The sequence below is a fragment of the Delphinapterus leucas genome, chromosome 19 (assembly GCF_059928025.1).
Source record: "Delphinapterus leucas isolate spDelLeu-1000000601 "Yukka" chromosome 19, BTC_Dleu_Yukka2, whole genome shotgun sequence".
NCBI lineage: Eukaryota > Metazoa > Chordata > Mammalia > Artiodactyla > Monodontidae > Delphinapterus > Delphinapterus leucas.
In genome coordinates this window covers 65,195,208-65,209,503 of record NC_143147.1, presented here as the reverse complement: position 1 = coordinate 65,209,503, position 14,296 = coordinate 65,195,208, and the positions used below count along the sequence as shown (strand labels likewise).

The window sequence follows — 14,296 nt, the reverse complement described above, 5'->3', positions numbered from 1 at the left end:
CCATTGCTTATCTAATTATAGGGCTTTTGATCCCTGGGACTAGCAAAATGACCGGTACCGAAGTTTGGCACTAAATGAATCAAAGAAAAATAGACCTGGTGGGGACAGGGCAGTAGCGGGTAAGGAGGAAAAGGGAAGAAGAGTCTCAGCCTAAGACAGAAGACAGCAAAGGTCTACAAAAGTGTGCAGGTCCAGATGCCCATCACAGTGTGATTCTGACACATGCAGCTGCTTCGGGGGTACTCCTCATGGTAACAAAAACTCATCCAGTCACCAAGCCACAGAACAGAATGGGAAAGGGAAGCAAAAGTTTGGGGGGGGGGGTCCCTGCTGAAACATCTCAGTGAAGATGCAAGAAAAGCCAGACCACGTAGGATACCAGAGAGATGGAATGGAGCTGATGCTATTTTCTGTGACGATAACCACAGAGAAATGATTAAAAGAGAAAAGCAGCCCACACACACACAGACACATACACTTAAAAATGTTTCATCATGCCTGAATCCACAACTTGTGCAAATAAGAAACATAACCAAAAAGTTATCCCCAGCTGCTTCCACATTTCTTGGTATAACTCATATTTATTAAAGACCTACTGTGAGCTGCCCAGGCTACGTCTTAGGTACTCTATAGGCATTCATTTTATTTAATCCTCATGGCCACCCTCTCAGGTAGGACTATATCCATTTTACAGATAAGGATACCAGGGCTCAGAGAGGTTAAGTAACTGCCCCAAGACACACAGCCCTGTGAATCCAGGGCAATTTGATCCAATGTCCACGCGTATTCCAGTACGACACATTGCCTCTAAAGAAGCTTTCACGCAACCGAGAAATGTGGACTTGGGTGGGGAACATGGGGGTGTTAGAAAGAATGATGGTACGCTCTATCTAATGATACGTCGCTACATAATGCCATTATGGAATACCGTTATGTCGTATATCGTCAGGTAATATATCATTACATTCTAGTGTATCATCACATAACATAAATCACCCAGCACTAGCCCCAAGTGTAATGCCAACCTAGAACTCCATCAGCATGTGAGCCCAGCACAAGCTCGCACTTCCCCGGGCTCGTTACCTGCCAGTCCTGCCCTAAAGCGTTCCTGCCATTGAACCGGAGGAACCCTGGGCATCACCAAGGAGCCAGTCTGCTGGGACTCCTCCAACCGCCACTCGCTACACCATATGGAAACTCGATACGCAAGCCCTTCTAGCAAAACGGGGAGGGGTGAGCAGAGTCGGGGCCAGGGTGCCAGACAAAGCAGGCGGTTATTTTTACGACAGCTGTCAGGAGCATAAGAGGAGGAGAAAGGCAGGGATAACAGTGCAAATGCCCCAAAAGGAGCCTGGAGCCCCTGGGATTGAGGAAGCGAGGAACACAGCCTCACCCACACTTCACACATCACCATCACAGGGAACGGGTATCCAAGGCTGCCCACACGCTTTCCTTCGTGATGGAATTTAGGGGTGAGCAGAAAGCAGTGGCAAGCATCCCTTTAATTCTGTCCTCTTTTGCTTCCCGAGAGAGTCCAAATGGGATGACTGATCAATAAGGAAACTGTGAAATCAAATTCATATTTTATGGCAAGGCAAGAAAAATTTAACCATAAAAAAATTTCCTCTGCCCTTTGGCCTCGTCTCTCCCCACCACTGTGCATCGTGTGTCTGCACTATGCATCCACCAAACCACCCCCAATCCGCAGAAATACCTGCTCAACCATAAAGGGCAACATTTTCCTAGTGTTAACAAGACAACTCCTTAAAAGATAACATTCTTTCTTGATCTTGTAAGAGGTCACATGAATCACCACAATGACACTCACACCTGGATTGTGTAAACTGTCAATGATACGTCATTTAATGGTTTTGATGAACCTCGGGGCAGAACAGGAACAAAGATGCAGACGTAGAGAATGGACTTGAGGACATGGGGAGAGGGAAGGGTAAGCTGGGACGAAGTGAGAAAGTAGCACTGACATATACACAATACCAAATGTAAAACAGCTAGTGGGAAGCAGCCACTTAACACAGGGAGATCAGCTCAGTGCTGTGTGACCACCTAGAGGGGCGGGATAGGGAGGGTGGGAGGGAGACGCAAGAGGGAGGGGATATGGGGATATATGTATACATATAGCTGGTGCACTTTGTTATACAGCAGAAACTAACACACCACTGTAAAGCAGTTATACTCCAATAAAGATGTTAGAAAAAATTTTTTAAAATAGTAATACATTATTTAATGTACAGCCCTCTGTCTCAAAACACTTAATGTAACTGTGCCTTGACTTCTAAGGGGTGGAACAATTCTCGGAGCTTTGTGAGATGCTGTTCCCAGGTTATAATCCTCATTTAGGCTCAAATAACATTTCCCATTTCTATCTTAGATGGACTGATTAATTTCTCATCAACAAAACACACAAACAAACAGGAAGTATCCCACCAAAATGCCTCTGGCATCTAAAACAAGGGTACAGAGGCCCCCGAGATAGCATTACACGACTAACACTGATGCTACCCAAATGTCTCAGTGGTTCGGGGTATCAGTCAGGATGGGCTGTGTTTTGCTGCAATAACAAACTACCCTACTCTTCTACAAGCAGGGGCTCTGCTCATTCCAGCCACCCAGGGACCCAGGGACAGAGGCTCCTCCTCAACACACGCATCTGCCATCACCACCTGGGCATCCCTGGGCTTTGCTACTTAGTGAGACGGGTCCTTATGCATCTAGATCATTCGTATCACACAAGTGAGCCTCAGTTTCCTCATCTGTAAAATAAAATCAACAGTAGCACTGACCCCACAGGATTATGCATGTAATGTGCCTGCCCACGGTATATGCTCCACGACTGTGAGTTATTATGACATTTCCCACACGGAGAAGAAAGAACAACAGGAAAAGATACAGAAAGCAAATGTTCCAAGACATGAATTATAGTTGCTCCCATGCAGTGGGATTAAAAGTAGATTTTTCTTATGTCTTCGAACTTTTCTATTCTCTAGGCCTTTTTTTTTTTTTTTTACAATTAACACACATAATTTTAACCATCAAGAAAAAAGGGCCACGTATAAATGCATATAACATGACACCACTAAAGCCAAGTTTAAAAAGCAACTGGCCTTAAAGGACCTTGCGAATCAAGAGTCTACAAACTACAGCCCGTGGCCCAAATGCTGCCAGTGCCCTATTTTTGTACGGCCTATGAGCTACAGATGTTTTTCACATTTTTAAAGGGTTGGAAGGAAGGAAAAGGAAACGAAACGAGAAAGGCAACAGAAACCATAAGAGGTCTGCAAAGCCCACAATACATACTTTCTGGTCCTTTTCCGAAAAAGTTTTTTGACCCTGTTTTAGCTCATCTGACCACCTGATTCTTCACAAAGCCAGCCTTCTCCCCTCTACTTTACTTAGAATTGTTTGTTTTAAAAAAAAATGCCATATGCACATACACATACGCACATACATAAATACACGCAATACATACAATTCTCCTTTTCATTCAACGATCCCACATTTAGGAAGTGTTTATTGTGTTGGGAGGTGTTAGAGGGGCCACAGCATCTAGCCTGCTGCAGGCACTGATGTAGGTTGGAGGATGCAGTGAAGAATAAAGTCCCAGGATCAAACACACACTCACTCCTTCCTCACGTCAGAACAAATCACGTTCTGAGCCCCCTTCTCCATGCCAGGCTCCGCGGCAGGTGCTGGGGATTCAGGGCAAACAAGACTGACCAAGCCACTGCCCCCAAGGAGCTGCCGGCCCACCAGGGAAGCCCCTGCCAGGCAGGGGCTCGGCGGGGAGAGCTACAAAGATGCAGGGGCACCTCGCCCAGATCGGAGCTCCGGGAAAGCTTCTGGAGGAAAGGATGCCTTTGTCCTAACCTGAAGGGGAACCAGGAGGAGTTGGCCAGGTGACGGCTAAAGGAGGAAAGTGGTTCCCGGCAGAGGGAGACCGCGAGGAAAGGCTCAGGATGACAAAGGGCACATGTGTCCTGAGAGCCCATTGCAGCAGCTGGTGGCTGGTTCAAGTGGTGGAGGACTGGCCTGAGCTGAAGCTAAGGAGGTAAGGAGGCGCCTGGAGGAGAGCCCAGAAGAAAGTCCGTGTTAAAGAAAAAAGACAAAAAGGCTTGGATCCATTGGGGAGATCGCAAAGGATTTGGGATGGCGAGTGAATGGTCAGAAATGTTTTTTCTTTTTTTTTAATTTATTTTGGTTGCACCAGGCAGGCTCCTTAGTTGTGGCATGTGAACTCTTAGTTGTGGCACGCATGTGGGATCTAGTTCCCTGACCAGGGACTGAACCCGCGTCCCCTGCATTGGAAGGTGGATTCTTAACCATGCACCACCAGGGAAGTCCCAGAAATGTATTTCTAATAAGATTACTCTGGCTGTTTCCATTGTAACCTTGCTGAGAAAAGGCACTTGAAACGGAAGCTAGCCTGAAGCTACAGCCAAACAGAACTGCCCTGCCCCCGACCAGCTCCCTCCAGACCTCCCCTCCCTCTGGCCCTGTTAACTGCCCAACTGCCCTCCTGGCCACTCCTTATTCAGAGCTGAGCTTCAGAGAGCTTTGCATCTGTTACTCCAGCAAACTGTGGGTCATCTGAGCTGCCAGCCAGGCTGCCCACCTGGACTGACCTGATTTAACCACTGGTGAAGTGGAGATCGTGATACATACCCCCAAAGGATGGAGAATTAGGGTGTTCAAACAAATCCTGTACCCCACATTCACAGCAGCGCTGTTCACAATAGCCAAAAGGTGGAAACAACACAAATGCCCATTAAGGGAGGAATGGAAAAGCAAACGACGGCACATCCATACAATGGGACAGTGTTCGGACGTAAAAAGGAATGAAGTTCTGACCCAGGTTACAATGTGGATGAGCCTTGAAAACATTATGCTGAGTCAAAGAAACCAGACACAAAAGGTCACACGCTGTATGACTGCATTTATATGAAATAGCCAAAGTGGATAAATCCATGGAAACAGAAAGCAGGTGAGTGGTTGCCAGGGGTTGGGGACGAGGGAGGGAAGGAGGGGGAGTGGCTGCTTAATGGGGATGGGGGTTTCCTTTTGGGGGAATGGAAATGCTTTGGAACTAGAAAGCAATGCTGGTTACACAAAACTGTAAGGTGCCAAATGGCACTGAATTGTTCACTTTAAAATGGTTAATTTTAGGAGTTCCCTGGTGGCCTAGTGGTTAGGATTCCGGGCTTTCCCTGCCGTGGCCCAGGGTTCAATCCCTGGTCAGGGAACATCCCGCAAGTCGTGAGGTGTAACCAAAAATAAATAAATAAATAAAAATAAATAATAAAACGGTTAATTTTATGTTATGTGAATTTCACATCAATTAAAAAACTAATTCTTTGTATAGTTGGTTTACACGATTGTGTTAGTTTCGGGTATACAGCAAAGTCATTCAGTTATACATACACATACGTATGTTTTTTCACATTCTTTTCCATTATGGTTTATTACAAGATACTGAATATAGTCAGTTCCCTGTGCTATACAGGAGGTCCTTGTTTACCTAATTTAAATAGAGTAGTTTGTATCTGCTAATCCCAAACTCCTAATTTATCCCTCCCCCACCCGCTTTCCCCTTTGGCAACAAGTTCATTTTCTATGTCTGTGAGTCTGTCTTTGTTTCATAAGTAAGTTCATTTGTGTCATAAAAAAATACATTTTTAAGGAGACCATGAGACATAGAGGATTCTGGGTACCCCACCTCCCAAGTTTTCTGTCTGTGCCCCTCACATACTACAGCTTTCCAGACTCCTCCAGCACACCTTCCTGGGTTGTTCTGTGATTCCCTCACTTTGGTGAGCACCAAAAGTCCCCTAGGGACCTACTTTAAAATGCAGATGCCTCGGTTGCCTCCCAAGAGCTTAGAAGTCATTGAGTCTGGGGTGGGCCCAGGCACCAGCATTTTTGAAGCCCCCCCCCCCAGGGGATTCTGGTGCACTCTGAAGTTTGCAACCCATAGAACCAGGTCAGTTCCCCCCTTTCGTCTTGAGACTGTACCTTCATCACCTGCAGGAAGCCCTTCTCTCCCTCTTTACTGAGTCCTTTGCAATAAATCGTAAGACTGGCTGCCAAGGGAAAGAGAAAGGTACTTGAATTGCAGTAAACCATCCAAAAACCATCACTTGAATCAAAGCAAGTTGTAAGTTGCCTTCAATTGCTGGTCACCAAACTCGGCTGAACATCAGGGCCTCTGGGGGGATGTTTTCACTTAGATACCTAGGGTCCACCTGGGACACAATGACTCAGAGCCTCCAGAGGGAGGCCCAGGCATCAATATTTTTCTAAAGCACCGAAGGCAACTTCCCAGCCCCTTCCCACCCCGTCCCCACCCTCATTCCTTCTAACACACTTCCCGGTCGAATTGCTAGGAAAATGTTGACTCTAAACAGCAGTGTAAGTCTTTAGAGTCTTAGGCAAACGTAATTAACAAAGCAAATAAAGCGTGAACAAGAATATAACAGATTCAAATCAGATTAAGTTTTTCTATTCAACTCTCTGTGCCTCGTGTCTATAGTGCCTCAAAAGTGGCCACTTGCCCAGGAGCGTGGGTCTGCCTCCAGAAAATAACTCATGGCTGTAAAGCGCTTTCAACTTTGAGGCTCTAAGGAGTTTTCATAACAACGATCTCACCTGATCTTCCCAACATCTCCATTCACTCATTCATCAGATACCTCCTGGAGACCCACGATGCCCAGGTATTGTCGGGGTCACAGGGGAGACCAGAGCAGACCTGTCCCTGCCTTCAGGACACAAGTGACCAGGCCCACCGGTGATGACGGCAGAGGGAAGAAACAGGGCAAGATGGGGGAGGTGCCAAGTGGAACCAAGACCTGGGGTTGCCAGGGAAGATTTCTGCTGAAGGAACACACACAGTGTGCCCTGCAGGGTAACTAGGAGAGAGTCTGCGAACGCTGGAGGGACAGTGTTCTGAGCTGGGCACCATGCCAGCGTGTTGGTAATGGCCTACTGGCTTTTGCATTACGTTCAGAACTCCCCCGTCTCGCTCAGGTCGAGGCAAGGTAAGTCCTCCTATTGCTAACCCACGCATTTGGAAAAGGGAGGCTCTGAAGGGGATTGGCTGGGATTCTGGAGACACGTGTGCTTCTGAGACACAGGGCTGAAGATCCCTTGCCCTCCTCCCAGTCCTAGGGCACAGGACAAAAGGAACGGCAGGCGTGGAGCTGCACAGAGCATCTTCAGAGGGCGTTTCCATTTCCTACCGTCCTTGACATGCCTTCTGTCATTTATCCCTGGGGCTCATTATGGGGACATCGAGCTAAAGCTAAACAACGTTTTAGCTTTTCCAGGGGCTTTAATCCAACTCCTTCCTCTCAAAGAACTGGCCAATCCGACATCTACATTCCCAAACTTCACCCCTTCTTTTCTTCTTTGATACCAGAACTCTAACTCCTCTGGGGTTATGATTCCCCAGCCTTGAGGTGAGCCGTCTACACTATCACCAGCACCACCACAATCTGAGAGAAGGCGGACAGGACAGGCGTGGCCAGGACCTGCTCTATCGGGCACTGATGCGCCAGCCACCTAGCGAGGGGTACACCTGTGAGCCGACAGACACGCCCTGGTCCCCCTGGGGAGGAAGGAAGTATGATGAAACGCACACCCAATTCCTTTAGCCAGCCAGCCTCGTAAATCATCTTTGCCTCCGTCATCTTTGCCAACCAGCCACTGGTTCAATAAATTTCCATGGTGGCCTCTAGATATTTCTTATAATCTTGCTGCCTGGCTCAACACAGGGCAAGAGAATACAAGTATTCAGTCACCACTTTACGGTCTAAACTATGAAAAGGTGCTCTAAGCATGGAGAAGGAAGTCCAAGTCTTAGAAGGTCCCAACCATGCCTATTTGCGTTCCAGAATCCCCACCACTCTATTAAAATAACAAGGGTCATTCAGTGCTTGGGGAGGTCCCTTCAGCAAGCCAGCCTGTGCTGAAATGGCCGCTTTGTGTGCACATGTGCGCGCACATGTGCATGTCTTCGTGCCACACCCAGTGAAGGTACCTGGGGAATACACAGCACCCACAGAGGTAGGTTTCCAAGCTCTGACTGGGCCCTCTCAGACGCTCTGTGCCATCGGTTGCAAAGCCACAGATATTTTTCCTGTAGCCTCAACTAGCCAGGACTGGGTACGCAGCTAACACACCCAGGCATACACAAGGGTAGAAGAGCAGCCCCCCCGCCCCCGCCCGCCTTAGAAATCAAAGGGAGCAAGTGGAGAGGAAGGGAGTTTGTGATACGCGTTCCCAGCAGGTACATGCGCAGAGCAAGGCGTCCACAGGACGGTTAACCCACGGCTTTCTCTGAGAATCAGCAAGCACGTCACACTAGGAGCCTGCCTCAACCCCCTCTGAGCCCCTCTGCATGCCAACGGGACCAAAACCGACACCGAGCACCTTCCTAAGAGTCACAGGAGGCAGCAGGATGCGTCGAAAGGCAAAAGAAGCAACCTCGGCCACGGCTTCCACATGCAACTTGGAAATGGGTGCTTGGGATCCAGGGGGACCTGAATGCCAGCTCTCTACAAATACCTCATTGTGAAGGGCCTGCGGCATCAGTGGGCCAAGAGCCCCCCAGTATGATGAAATAAACTGGCTTTCACAAAAGATTCAAAACGCTCCTTTGTCGGCGACTCATCTGAACGACAAGGTTTTGGCAACGCTCCCCAGCCCAGGACTCACCAGCCACGGCTTCCAATGCCAGCAAGCTCGCGGCTTTGCTCCATTAGAAACTGAAGTATTCATTAGCGTCGTGTATTCATTAGCGAGCTCTGCCCACTCAGCGTGCCCGTTCAAGTGCCAGCCTGCTCTTGGTCAGAACAGCCAGTGCCTGAACTGAGGGCCTCCACACATCCACAGGGTGAACTATCAATCTTCGTACCATAAATATCAAAAGAAACGGAGAGGATGCTGTTATGTGCTGAATTGCTCCCCGCAACCCCGCAAACTCAAATGCTGAAGCCCTAACCCCCAGGACCTCAGAATGTGGCTGGGTTTGGAGGTGGGGTCTCCAAAGAGGTGATGAAGTTAAAAGGAGGCCCTTAGGCTGGGCCCTAATCCAATCTGACTGCTGCCCTTATCAGGAGTGGGAATCTGGACACACAGAGTCACACCCGTGATGCCCACAGAGAGGAAAGACCACGTGAGGACATGGTTAGAAGGAGGCACCTGACAACACCTTGACCTTGGACTTCTAGCTTCCAGAACTGTGAGGAAATACAGTTCTGTTGTTTCAGCCACCCAGTCTGTGGTGGTTTGTTATGGCAGACCTAGAAAATGAGGACAGACGGGTATACAGTTAAGCAAAAGGACTGTCTGCAAAACCTCATCCCTCTTCCACCTGGTTTCCCAGACAATGGGGCCGCCCAATCCACCCCGGCGCCCAGCCTCCTCTGATGACACGGTCACGTCCCCACGCTGGAGGAACCCGGTGATTCAGCTGGACGGAGACTCTCTCCAGGCCGGCTGAAATGTCAACCGTCCATCAACCCCATTGATGCACCTTAGAGCATCAAATAGAAGTGCAGATCTCAAACCATAGCAAAGCAAAAGAAAGGAGATGTTAAAACGGAGGCAGGGAGCCGGTTTTCACTGTGAAGCTAGCTGGGCTTATCTGATAATATCAGAATTATGCTATGGACCCTACAGGTGGACGCCACTGCGATTTCTCCTTCTGTAAGCGATTCTTGCCATTCCCCCACCCCCAATCTCCTCTGTTAGGTATTCGTTCGTAAAGTAGTAGAATCAGGATCACAACGCTAAAGATGGAAAGGATCTACGAAGAGGAGGAAAACATGCATCACCCCTGAGGGGGAAAATAATCACCTGTCACTTCCAAACAGTTGTCATACCTGGTCCCTCATAGCGACTCCAGTGGCCAGAAACTGACACCAGCAACAGTTAGGTGCATATTAAAGGTATGCGCACATCCTTCTCGTTTAAGTTTTTAGTGGAGGCATCTTCTTTGCCATCACAGCGAAAACCAAGAGAAACTGAACAGGATTGGGACACAGATACATGAAGGAGGGCACTGAGGAGAAGGTCGCACCCCTATCGCTTGCTGCCCCTGAGCACGTTTGGGCGGGGCCGTCAGCTGCGATGCCCCGCCCGAGGGTCTCGGGCAGACTCAGACACCACTACCTTCCCTCCCCCTGCAGTCCTTGGGCAGTCTCTTTGGATGTCAAATCCCAAGAGACGGAGGGGAGGGGGCGGGGAACACACATCTCCCAGAGAGAAGGTTGCCAAGATGCAAAGCAAAGCTGGAAAAGCAAGTGTCAACAACACAGCCAAGACGTTACCACTTGTTTTTCAGGAGACACACAACAAAATGACATTTTCCAGAGAGACATATATACATAAGCAAAAGCACAGAGCAATCTAACTCCTCAGTGACAGGGAAATGGTCCGGTGAACTACACTAAGATGGAAGGATGCAGTATATGTTCTAAAATGACTATAGATAAAAATCGTTTCGAATTTCAAAAATAACACATAAGAGAACGCACAGACGGTTCCAACTGTGTGAAATGTATGCATGCACGTACATAAGCAAAGAGAAGGGAAGTCTAAATAAATGAGTCAGGATTCATGTAGCTACAGAGTTGATTTAAAGCATACTTGAACAACACAAGCATAGGGGACAGTGTTTATATTTCGATATTTATAGGACACACATAATTCATTTTCTTAAAGAAAAAAGAAAAGAAAGAGAAAAGAGAAAAATCTAGAAGGATACCCACTAAACTGATGACAATGGTTGACTGGTTTGGGAAGAGTACGGAAACAGGGGAGCCTCTTACCCTGGTCAGACTGCTTTAACAAATTACCATCGACTGGGTGGCTTATAAACAGCAGAAATTTATTTCTGGCAATTCTGAAGGCTGAGAAGTCCAAGGTCAAAGTGCCAGCAGATGCAGTGTCTGGAGAGATCCCACGTCCTGGTTCACAAACAGTGTGTACGTGTCCCAATGTGGCAGAATGGGAAGGGGGCTCCTTTATCAGGGCACTAATCCCATTCGTGAGGGCTCCCACCCTCATGACCTGGTCACCTTCAAAAGGCCCCACCTCCAAATACCACTGCATTGGAATTTTGAGAGGACACAGTCTACAGCAAGAAAGGAGTGTCACACGTTAAAGTTTGTTTAATTTTTATAATGAGATTTTTGTGCTGTGTTGATGTAATACTAATATGACTAAAAAGAAAGACACAAGGCCATGGCGACACAAATCCACCCTCTTCCTCCTCTCCCCTCTACCCACCAGTAGAAAATCACAGCTTTAAACTAAAGGTGAAGTCTTCGCACCCACTGCCATCCTTAACTTTATATAGAAGCAAACTGCAAAGGTCATAAAAATGTCAGTATCTCCAAACAGCTGTTCAAGGTCCATTCCCCTTCTCCCTAGAACCATCCAAGGGGAGTGCTAGGCTCAGGCTGGCCCGAGCCGCATTCGCCATCAGCGTCCTCCTGTCAGGCCTCTTCCCGGCCCTGGCGGACTGCACCTTCCTTGCCTACCCCGCCTCTCTCTCCCTCTCATTAAGATATCATTTGGCAAAGCCTCTGTAAAACCCTGTCAGCTCATTTCCCATTAACAGTTACCGCGTGAGCCTTTTCTACTCTAGCCCCAGATAAATACATGAAAATAAATACCCTTTCAGGGAGCGATTTGATGCATCCGAAGTTAACACAGCTACAGTGGGCTCAACCTGACAGGCTGTTATGAGTAAAACCCTTTTCATGAGCAATATGGCGCTCCGGCTCCAAAAGGGGCACAAATACATCGGAAAGGCTGAATGACGGAAATGGAGCTGGAGAACAGGGCCGGTTGTTAACCATTTCCTTCCCACCCACCCAGAGTCTTGCCACCCTGAACGTGTAAGTATAACCAGGGTGGACATCTCCGACGTGGGCAGGTGGTGGCACCTGTGCTTGGACGGTCACGAGTCAATGTCAGGATCGCTCAAACCACACGTCTGTGCTGAGCGGACTCCTGCACTGGCTCACTTCTGCAGGTAAAATAAGGCAGAGACTGACTCACTTCCTCTCACCCCGTCAAACTCCACGCACGGTCCTCCCAGAGGACAGGAAGGAGGCCATGGGGTTTTCCGCAGGCAGGTCCCCCTTTCCCCTGGGGCCTGCTCTGCAGGACGAGCCCCTCCACCACCAGTGCAGCCAAAGCCTTTTGCTCTCACCACTTCGTCCTCTCCCTGGGCCACGTGCTGAGCGGTGGGGCTCTGCCATAAGGTGGAGTGAACAGGAAACTGAAAGGATCTCAGTCTGAATTGACCCACAGAACTCCTGGTTCCTAAACTCCAATCGCAGCAAGCATTCTGAAAGCAAATTCTAGCCCCCGCTTTCTCCCCGACAGAGGACTGTATGCCCCTTGGCTGCTCAGTCAGCCACACGGACTCAAGATCAAAACCCATTAACTTCACCCACCACTCCCGAGCCAGGCCTAATTCTCTGTGTATTCTACCCAAGACTTTCCCCTGGGATCTTCTCTATATTCAAAGCATATAGTAGAACAAACAGGAAGCAAAAGGTTAAAAAAAAAAAAAAAAAGTACTGCTGCCCAGAACAAATTGGCCAAATGACTATTTACACTGCCCAGAGAAAGCTGCTACATTCAGGCAGCTGGTCAAATACACCTGGCCCCCACTCCCTGGCCCCAGTATCAGGGAAGGGTGACCCTTCACGATTGTAAAGAGCCCTCTGCAAGATACTGCCTTAGAAGCCCAGGTGGGCCCAGGTGGGAAGGGCAGAATGAGACCAGCAGGGGCTGTGCACAGCAGCTGAGCCAGCCCCCTGTCTGCTGTTCAGGAGTTAAGGCCCCTGGCTGCCAGATTTTCCTGCCAGGGCAAGTAGAATACACCCCAGCAGCAAGTTTACAGATAACCAGGGCGGACTTGAGGACAGAATATGGCAATCCATGCTGAGGACCTCTCAAAGCTATTAGCAAGCAGATGTTCCTTGACAACAAGGAAGCAAAGGGCCCAGGGGGCAGAAACTGACACGGCCGTTCACGCTCTCGATGAACAAGAATGACACACCTCCGAGACAACATCACAGCTGTCCCACCAACCATGACGTCCAGCTGTTTGGGCCAGAGGCTGGCCATTCTGGAACACGAGTAATCAGTTTCTCACGAGTGTCTGGGCCACGTTCCAATGGAGAAGAAGGCAGGTGGGCCGGGGAAAGGATGTGAGCCTACCTCCTGGGGTGCATGCCCAGACGACTCCAGTGAGCCCGACCTGACCCTGCCCACAGCGACCCAGCAGAGAAACTCAGCTCCTCGACACGGTCCCCCCCGTGCCTCCCCCCACCCTGGGTGAACAGAGGATTCAAGCACCAGCTCAGGTCTCTCAGGGGCCTTCTGCCCACCTCGGGGACTTGCTGGGACACTGCATCTGCTAAGGTGACTTGTGCCCGCACTGGGTCCTACTGACGTCCACCCTTCAGCCGATCCGGTTTTAGCCGATGGCGCTGGGTCATGATCTCGTGCCCTGGCCTCAGCTCCCTCTGCTCAGTGACCACAGCCAGACTTCAGGCTGTGGTTCATTTTGTGCTTCTCTGTAAGCAAGTACATGCCCATCCCCCAAACCCAACCCACCAGCACTATTTAGGGCAAAAAAAATAAAAAAGCTAAATCGCCGGCACACCCCAATTCTGACGCCTTTTTCGATTTTTTTAGTTTTCACTCAGCAGCCCCTAAAGGGAGTTATTCTCAAGCCGTAAGAAGGAAAAGTGGGGAGAAGGGACACATAACCGGTTCATGGCAGAAGCGAGCGCAGCCCAAGGCCCTACTGCCCGGTCTCCCCACCTCGCCCTCCTATGAATAAGCCCTTGTGGATACGATGCTTTGTCGACGGTCTTACGTTGCAGGTGGGTGTGTTGTCATCTCCCTGGTGACATCATAAGCTCTCTAAGAGTCAGGACCACCGTCACGGGCGCTCCCTTCCCCCAGTGTCTAGGTCCACTCATATAGACAGTGCTGTACCACACGACGTCAGCTGCACTCTATATTTATAATGAGATCTGATATTTAAAATCTGAACGTATCAAAATGTAACTAAGGAGATGATGAGTCAGACTACCAAGAGCTTATTTTCTTTTAGGCATTAAGTCACAATTCCGTTCCTCCAGGTAAGAGACCTAAATGGTGTGAAATATCTATTTCGATATCGCTGGCTACTTAACATAGACACGAGTTGGCATGTCAAGTTTGAACAGGAGTAAATCTATGGCACAGAGCT

The 14,296-nt window shown here is 48.9% G+C and overlaps 1 protein-coding gene across 6 annotated transcripts in view; it reads right to left on the bottom strand.

The window, feature by feature from the left end:
• Positions 1-14,296, bottom strand: part of SLC39A11 (solute carrier family 39 member 11) — a 447,715-nt gene that overhangs the window by 306,825 nt on the left and 126,594 nt on the right. The window lies entirely within an intron of this gene.